Below are 9,954 nucleotides of genomic sequence, written 5' to 3'. Positions count from 1 at the left end.
TGCCACAACACCCCTCCCCCCCCCCCCCCCGCCGCATTTTTTGAAGGCAGGACCGACCGGCCGGTTTTTGTAATTATCAGACTTGGCAACCCTAGTTATTGAGCACAAGTGGGCACAATCTTTTGACATTCATTGGAGGAGCGTCGAGTTCGCCCTGACGGAGTTACTATGGAAACATCCATGATTGTTTGTTGTTCGAATGTATAAATGTAAACATTGTTAAATTTTGCAGATCAACTAAAGAGGAACATAATTGAACGGACTACAAGTTTTATGGATTCTGGCTTCGCAGTTTTCGGATATTTCAGGGAGGATGGCCAAATACGCAGCGGAAAGTTTCTTATCAAAACGAGACGCTGTTCGAGAGCAAACTTGACCACGGCTCGACCAATATAAAGTTCAATGTTCACGTTTGCCTCTGAGTGCACTCGAATGTTTAATTCGCACGATTGTAAAAAGTATCCTGAGCCGGTGCTTTCAGGAAATTATGGCCACAAACCACTACAAAAGCTTGAATCCGCTCAATTATGTTCCACTTCAGCTGATCTGCAAAATGAAACAATGTTTATATTTTTACACTCGAACAACAGACAATCATGGATGTTTCCATAGTAACGACGTCAGGGCGAACTCGACGCTCCTCCAATGAATGTCAAAAGATTTTGCCCACTTGTGCTCAATATCCGCCATTATCGTTCGTAGAAAGCTGGATAGATTTTTGCAATGTGCCCAGTCAATGAACTTTATATGCCAAACAGTTATAATTTATGGGTACGCGAAACTTTTGCACATACTATTCATATGCGTATATTTTTTATGTGTATAATTGCACATACTATTCATATCCGTATAATTTTTATGTGCATTTCTAGGCGGATTGTGCTTAAATGCGGCACATGATAATCATCTGGAATTTCATATGGAAAATTACCATTAGTTATGTGCAGAATATTTTGAGTGTATACTGATCAACCTACATCGTCGGGTTTCGCAGGTAGGTTCATTTCGTCACCCGACTTATATAAGGTTTTGCAAGGTGACGTCACGAATGAACCGGAATGAACGCAATTCATCCGTTTGACATCCACTCGTGGTTTGTTTACTATTTGTTAGACAAACGCGATATGCATAAATTGGAGTTAAACGTTTTAAAAGCATATTATCCAGCAGTGTCGCCCTCCAAACTACTCGGAATGGCAGTTTTTGTGCTTTTCTGACTTGCCGTTAAGGCCTTAAGCAATATTCAGTTTCAACTTGTTAACCCATGTTCCAAGTCCATGTAAACAAACCACTGATAGACGTCAAAGAAGTGAGGTTATGCTCGTCCGTGCAAAACTATAGTTACTATATATATAGTTCGGCGGATAGAAAACCAGGCGAATTGGCATCCCTGATTTATGAAATTAAATTTGAAATTATGGTGAAATGTGCAGGTTTTTACAAAAAATAATCACTGGCAGGTGTTGAAAATGACTTGTTCTATGAAAATAAAGTGTGTTTTTTTAACATTACTCCTGCATTTTGGATTTTGAAAAGCTTTTGGCTCCGCTTTTGACGTTTATTTGGCTCCCGATTTTCTATCCGCCGAACTATATATATAGTAACTATATGCAAAACCTTATAGATCATTACACGGGAGCTCCGAACCACACTTTTTTGACAGCACTTGGTGGTTTGTTTACATGGTGTTAAATTTTGAATTGAGTTTTCTATCTTTGTCCGGCAGATAATGATAAAAATTTATAGTTTTTATTTAAGATAAAGTGCCGTACATGCATTTTACAAAAACTTATGCAGTAATCCTTCACGAAATTTCAAATCGAAACTGCTGAATGTGACAAAAAATATGTAAACAAACCACCATGTGGTGTCATTTGACGGAAAAATGATGTCATCGCAAAATGATCTATTGGCGAATTTAATCTGTTTTCGTAGGGTATCAATTAAATCGGTCAAAGAGTCGGTACATGTTGCAAGGATTAGTTTGCCAATTAAGTACACCGATCAATCATCAAACGGGATCGGGTTTCGTCACCCGAGCCGTCACCCGATTTATTGGCGAATTTCAAGGCGAATTTAATCTGTTATCGCAGGGTATCGATTAAATCGGTCAAAGAGTCGGTTAAGGCTGCAAGGATTAGTTTGCCAATTAAGTGCACCGATCAATCATCAAACGGGATCGGTTTTCGTCATCCGAGCCGTCGCCAGATTTATTGGCGTATTTAATCTGTTATCGTAGGGTCTATTAAATCAATCGAAAAATCGAATAAGGTATAAATACCTGTATATACCTGTTGACACATCTGAGTATCGAGAAAATGGCGCTACGGGATGATGTTCGTGGAGTTTGCATCAATATTGGTGAGTTTACTATTTTCGAGTGTAATTATTTAGTTTATTTAAATAAAGTGTCTTCGTAGGTACGTGCGGTTTGAATTGTGTTTTATTTGTAATTGAAAGTGACGGTACCATCGGAGGCCATTGCAAAAGATAAAACGCAGGCCGAGGAGTTATAAGGTATTGGGTATTGCGATGACTCACGGGGCGAATCACTTCAAATTTAATAAATATATTAAATATATTTATGCATATTTACATACTTTTACCCGGGTGCTAAATATATTTACCGGTATTGATGAACATTTTACGAAAGTTTCCACCTTTTTCATACGATCTTGAGCTGTCAAGTCCCGTACACTCAAAAAAATCAGCACGTCAAGTTTACGTGAAAACATAGGTAATTCTCATCCATCACACTTTTCATGTAACATTCACATGAATTGTTGGTAACTCGCACTCATACTAACCAGTTTACGTGCAATCCTGGTAAATTTTATCAATTTTCCCATTAACTAGTACATGAAGTTCACGTATAAGTTGCTGTACAGAATTTTACATGATTGTTCACGTGGATGCGACGTGTCGATTTTTTTGAGTGTAACAGTATGTGGCAAGAGTTGTTATGATGAGGAGGATACATTTAAATAGTAAATATTGCGACATTTGCCCCTATTTATACTACCCCGATTTACACGATTATTACAGTCGAATCTCGCACACGATTTCGCTCAAAGAAAATGAAGTGAAAAAGAAGGGGAAGAAGGAAAAAGAAGTCAAACTCATTAGTAGATCAAACTAAAAGCCACTCTAGTGTCAGATTAACAGTGCAAAATGCGGTACGTTGCATTAAATGATTATCACAGTCAGGGATGGTTCCTCCTCAGAAGAAAAAAAGAGAAGAGAAAAATTCAAACTGTGCTCAGTCTTCAACGCAATTTATTCTGCTCCGTTTCATTTTAACTTTTCTCTTTCTTGCTGAACGCAGTTGTATGAGCAACCGCACACTGTGCTACTCATTGAGGAGAATGTTAATACACTTTGAATACGTTGATGCGATGCGCTGACGTATGACAACTACGGGTAGTTTTAATATGGGTTGTGCGTTGAGAAAAAACGACGATTGTAAATAGCGGTCATTGCCACCAGAAAAATATTAATCCGTTAATGCAGTTGAATCATGATTCTTACATTTAGCATATTCAGTTGAGTTTGGCTTCCCGTGAACGCAACTGCATCTATATGTTCAGGCATGTCACAACGGCAACAGTGCGGAAAATGTTATCTACACACAGAAAAATTTCATGGTAAATTCTACCATTTTAGGGGTAAGCTTGACCAGAAAAGTATGGTGGTTTTCAACCGACTGGGAAAACTGGTCTAGACAACATTTTCATGGTTATTTCGACAATAAGCTTGAACAATGGACGCATGGTACGGTTGACCACGCATAGTAGGCATAACTATAATCTGTATACCATAAAATTGTCATCATTACAATGCTTTAGTTATCTTAACCACTTTTTGTATAGTTTTACTGACAAGAAAATAGTCATCTTGGACAAAAAAATAAACGGAACTAGCTGGTTGCAGTGACAATTTTATGGTAAAAATGACCATGTATGGTTGGGACTACTATAATTTAAAACTATACAATTGTCATCATGACAATGGTTTTGTTATCATGACCAGGTTTTGTATGATATTGCTGACAAGAAAATAGTCATCTTAAACACGCAATGAACGGGACGAGTTGGTTGTCGTGACAATTTCGTGGTAAAAATGACGTTATTAACTATTGTTGAAATAACCATGAACGTAGTCATCTCAACTATAAATTTTATAGTTTTTATGATCATTCACGTTATACTTACTCCGAATGAATCAAACGAATCTTTTGCAATAAATGAATGTGGTGCACCTGCAGGTATACTTGCAGAGAAACTTTCAAGTATACTTGCAGATGCACCACATTCAATTATTGCAAAAGATTCATATGATTCTTTCGAAGTAAGCATAATGTGAACGGTAATATATAAATAAATTAGACGGATTTCTCATTATTTCACAATCCAAATAACAAACAATCGGTTATGTCTATACATATATATCGTAGATTACTATAATTTTAACAGGAATTTTACGTACGTTTTTGGTGTGGCTCTGCAGTGTAGGTTTGCTGACTGTGGTTACCTGCATTCCGAGTATAGATTCATCCGCGGCTAAAACCACAATTTGCGATGTTCAGCCTGCAGCAGAGCCGGTCAGATCTGGCATATTTAGCTGGAATATACTGAAGTGAAACCACTGGCTACCTATTAGTTTGAACTGCCTGAACATTAATCGAATGTGGCATAGACTTCACGTTATCCTATTTGGGATGGGAAGCGGTTTTAGACGTGTGCTAAACTAACACATACCAATATTTACCTCAAAGTTGTCGAGCCCGTGTAGCTACTACTCTAAAAATCCTTATCATGATGGCACATCCAATGACGATCATCGATTATTGGGACTTCGAATAAATTGGAAACATCTCCCGGGGGCATTATGCAGCAGAATCCTGTACGGATGGGAAAATCGATAATCCTGGAAATAGTTTTCTGGACATATGCCGTATTCTTGACTGCAGACAACACGTCTAACTTAAGCCTATCCATGATGCCAATTAACTACAGGATAAGATTCTCCACCGTGCACCATGCATTGAAAATATTGTTATTTCAACTGTTATAAACGGCAAGCAAAGGTGATCTCCGTCAAGTGATTTAACAATTGGTTTCTGATCAATTTCATCAGAACAGGTTGGTACAACCGACATAATTAGCATTTTATATATGTTCGGTTCTAAGGGAAAGTCTGTCATACGGCAATCTAATCATGCCGGCTGTCTTTCGTTGTCTAATGCAGATAAAGAGTGCAATAGGTCTGAAGCAGGCAACAGTAATTCAACTAGCGGAGCATCCATAAAATCAAACTGCAGGAAATCGTTAATTCCCAGCTGAAATATCATTGTGGTCAAATCGGTACGCTAAATTTTTGGAACCAGCATCGGAAGCGTTTTACGTTCCATTCTAGTTTTTGAAATGAAGACTTTTTGCTCAACAAATCCTGGATTAACCACATAATAAATACCATCGACTGTGAGCGATGTTTTCGTTATGTCCGTTCGTAGTGTGTCAGCAACTTGAATAACAGACGACTGAAATGAACAAAATTGAATAAACATTGAAATACGACAAAAGTTAAATACTCACTTCGTTCGTTCGTTGGATATGCCGTAGTTTCGGGGTAGTTTAAAGGCCGGCCGAAATCTTCCGATCAAGTAGGACGTCATAACTGCTGGTAGAAGTAGATTTAAAGATTGAAATATTTCAAAGTCTCGGAGTTGCTAATTGTGACTCTGATCGGTTTTAGAAGTCTATTGTGCTCCAGTGTCTGCTGACGGAAATAGTTTGACGATGGTCTAGCTCAGTGGTGGCCACGGTACAAGCATATTGCGGGCTAAATCAGATCTCCCCAATAGATCCGCGGCCCTAAATGACTTCTGACATTAATAAATTCAACCTATAGTGTCCGTCCGCCATCTATCAAACCAGTTCGCGGGCCGCAAAGGCCAAATTCAAGAGCCGCAGTTTGGCCATCACTGGTCTAGCTGGTGTTACATAGGATGTCATTTTGAATTATTCGACTGAAGGTACCGAAAGTGTAATCCTCAATTCCCGACACGAATCAGCCATCGTTGGCAGTTCCAGAACCTGCTTTTTGTTTGTACGTGTGGCAGGATGTTCGAACTGGTTTGTCTGATCATCTGGATGCTACGCTTGTTCCGCACCTGCCACTCTATCGGTCAGGAAAAATATGTACTAACTTTTGATTCCTGTCGGTCTACTATATTGCCGCTTTCCTCTGTCGAAACGTATTTACTTCTGTTTTTTTTTGCTGAAATATCCAGTAAAACACTGTACCTGGAAAACAACATATTAGCCTCAACCGTTTGAAACAGTCCTAATCGAGTTCATTGCTGGTCCTAAAAAGAGTTATTATGGTGTATTTGAAGATAATAAAAGATGATTTTTCTATTTCTTTACCTAAAGCACAAATGGTGCTTCCTGTAGTCCGTACGGTATGGAGTTATGATGACGGCGATTAAAACTTTGGATTGATTCTTTTTTTTTCACTGGCCTAATAAAATAAAAAGTTTCACTGGCCTGTGGATTCCGATATAAAACATCTGTTGGTGAGCAAACCGTGATCATTGTATTGTATTTACGACGAATTAAGAAGATCTATGACGTGGATCTTGGACCCGGCAACAATACCGTTCGCACAATAGAGGCTAAATGTTGTGATTGCTGGATGGTGTTGGCTCATTCCTAGTTTTTGTAAAGAGCTGCAATCCGGTTATGTTCGATATTTCGGAAGCAAGTAACAGATGCAAATTTCCTTAAAAATATGTTGCGGAAAATATAAAGAAAAAGAAAATATTGTACCCAACAAATATTTTTGTTATATAACAACTTATCAGGTGTTTGCTACTCGGTATTAGCTATCCAATGGTTTTAATAAGGTATACTATTAAACAAAAATGTTTGTTGGGTATACAGAAAAATGAATTTTGTCTGTTCTGCATGTGCCTTATAGACTAGGAAACTACTAAACCGATCGGAGTGAAAATTTGTATGCGGTTTTTAGGGCCAGGGAAGGTTCTTATTGTACTAGCTAGTGCTGCTAATGAAAATACGTCTGTGCCGCCCAGTTGTAAAGTTTGTACTTCCCAGTATGTATATTAAATAGCATATCCAAGAATCTATGTTTACTAGATCAACGGATAATAGAGTTTATAAATATTTTACTATACTACACAGGGTGGCTCCCATACAAATAAAACCCAAATTTTACATATCTCGAGAACCAATCAAGCAAATTGAACCAAATTTTGGATGAGGTGGGGTTTTCCCTTCTCTGGAAGGGGTTGTACTCACACAAATAAAGCGGATATTTTTGCAAAACTCAAAAACTAATTGAACTCGAGAAAAATTCTTCCATAAACATTAGTCAATATCAAGATCACTAAAAACTGCTTATATACACTAGATGATTCAGGGCGAGAAGGCCGCAGGTCGCGAGTACTGCCGGCGGAAGCGCTGACCACTACGAGGGGGGGCAGTCCCCAGAGAAAACACCTCTGTCTAGGTTTATTTGTTTTCCTAGGTCTACTGCCCTCTATTACTTTCCTTCAGTTGGGTCCGAACGAGCGACGGCGGGTAAGTGAGGATCGCACCCGCGAAATAGTACTTTTCGCTAAAAGGGTTTTCGCGAAATGGTATTCCGCTAACACTATATTCCGCATTATGGTCAACTGAGAATTGGTTTTCCGTGAAAATTCGGCGAAATGTTATATAATCACGGTGAATATTTAAATACTATTAGCTTTATTTTATCTGCCGTAATAATAATGGTGGGAGCAGCCACGTAGCCAGGGGGGCCTGGCGGCCTTGGCCCATCCCCCGAAATATTTTGGCTCACATTTTTATCGCGGCACTGCAAGAGATCTGTCACAAAGGCGAGAAGGTGTGGAGGATCCGTGGCGGTAAAGCCAAATTTTTCCAGAGCGGTGGAGCGATCGACGAGCTGGGAACGGGCTTCGTAGTATTGGGAAAAATGCAGGATCACGTAATGGACTGGAAAGCGATCAACGAGAGGATGTGTGTTGAGGATAAAAGGCCGTTTCTTCAACTACACCATCATAAACGAGCATTGTCCATACGAAGGTAGACCCGACGACGAGAAGGAAGCGTTCTATGTGCAGCTGCAGGCAACGTACGACAGCTGCACACGACAGGACATCAAGATCGTCATCGGCGATATGAACGCCCAGGTCGGCAGGGAAGCAATGTATAGACCGGTGATCGGGTCTCATAGCCTGCACACCGATACGAACGACAACGGCCAGCGATGCATGATCACCAGCGATGCATGATCACCAGCGATGGTGATCAGAAGCACTTTCTTTTCCCACAAAGATATCCAAAAAGCCACCTGGAGATCACCTGACCAATGAACTTCGAACCAAATCGACCATATTCACATCGAGGGCCGGTTTTTCTCGAATATCACCAACGTACACTCCCTACGGGGTACGGATACCGACTCGGACAATTACCTAATAGCAGTACACGTGCGCTTAAAGCTAGATGCTTCGACCCTCGAAAACGGGTGGAGTATGATACGCTCGGCCGTCAACGGGGTCGCAACCTCGGCGCTAGGAGTGGAAACCTCGAGCGGAACCAAAAAAGTGGTCTCTAGGAAACTCCGGTAATATACGTGGGAAAGGCGAGACCACACGAAGCCAGCTCCCCCTCGATCCAAAGTGTGTTCGGCTACTGGTAGTAAGAAAACTACGGCCTCCATGAGGCCAAACCTCCGGTAATTCCGTCTCTCCTAAATGCCAGTGAGCGGAAAAATCACAAAAATACAGTGCAGATAAACCTTCCACTTGCGAAAGCTGTTTCGGGGGTAATTTTCAGGAGGTTTATCGAACACGGTGTGGACCTGGCCCTGGGGTGACATTGCGATTCTCGTTTCGAGTAATTTTGGTTCGTTTCGACCACGTTAAATGAATGGGCGAAACGAACTAAAATCACTCGAAACGAAAATCGCAATACCACCCCTGATTCAAGAGCCCTGGGTCTACAAAGGAAGAATACAAGGTATTCAAACAAGAACATGTAAGTTCTTCTATGATGACAAATATGATCCTCCGAGAGCTGCTGTCTTGGCCAACGCAAACATTAATTGTTTGCCCATTACAGAGTTCATCAAACGAGACATAGTGGCGATCAGAGTTGAGGTATCAATCGCCAAGGGAAATCCGATATTATCGTAGCATCGCCCCCTTTTCCTGGAGACGTTCCTAAGGTTGCAACTCAAGAGGTTGCGGCGTTCGTCAAATTCTGCATAGAAGTCAACAAAGACTGTATTATTGGCTGCGATGCCAACGCTATCGCACCGACCAGGGGTGTGAAATTGTCAAAATTTTGCGGACTAAACATCCATGAATGGCGACAATTTGGAACCAGCCAGCGTATCGAAAATAACAACTAATAATAGTTAAATTATAACTAAAAGGCTACGTTTAACTGCTTTCTAATTAATTTCAGTTGTTTTAAAACGAATCAACCTTTAAGTAGGTCCCAGCACCAAAGGTATTAAAACCAATGAGTGGGACATGGACAATGTATGTGATTTGACAGCCACACCACCTCGCTGGCACCGATCTGGTAACAATCGAGATGAGTGCCTTTTAGAATTTCTCTCGTTAAACAATATCGACATTGCTAATAAAAACAATGAACCTACATTCATGAATGCTATGAGGCAGGAAGTCTTGGACCTGATCTTGTGAGAAGCTAAGAGGCAAAAGGTTTCGAATTTGTGGGTTTTGCTGATGATTTGGTCATCATGGTTCTTTGAAAATTCGACGACGTGATATCGGATAGAATGCAGAGGGCCTTGGTGTAGTAAAGAAGGCCTGGGCATCAATCCCTCTATAACAACAATTGTTTGTGTTGTTTCACTAGGAAGAAGAAATTGAAATTACAATCTCTACACCTT

The sequence above is a fragment of the Sabethes cyaneus genome, chromosome 1 (genome assembly GCF_943734655.1).
Source record: "Sabethes cyaneus chromosome 1, idSabCyanKW18_F2, whole genome shotgun sequence".
Lineage (NCBI taxonomy): Eukaryota > Metazoa > Arthropoda > Insecta > Diptera > Culicidae > Sabethes > Sabethes cyaneus.
This window is presented reverse-complemented; position numbering follows the sequence as displayed.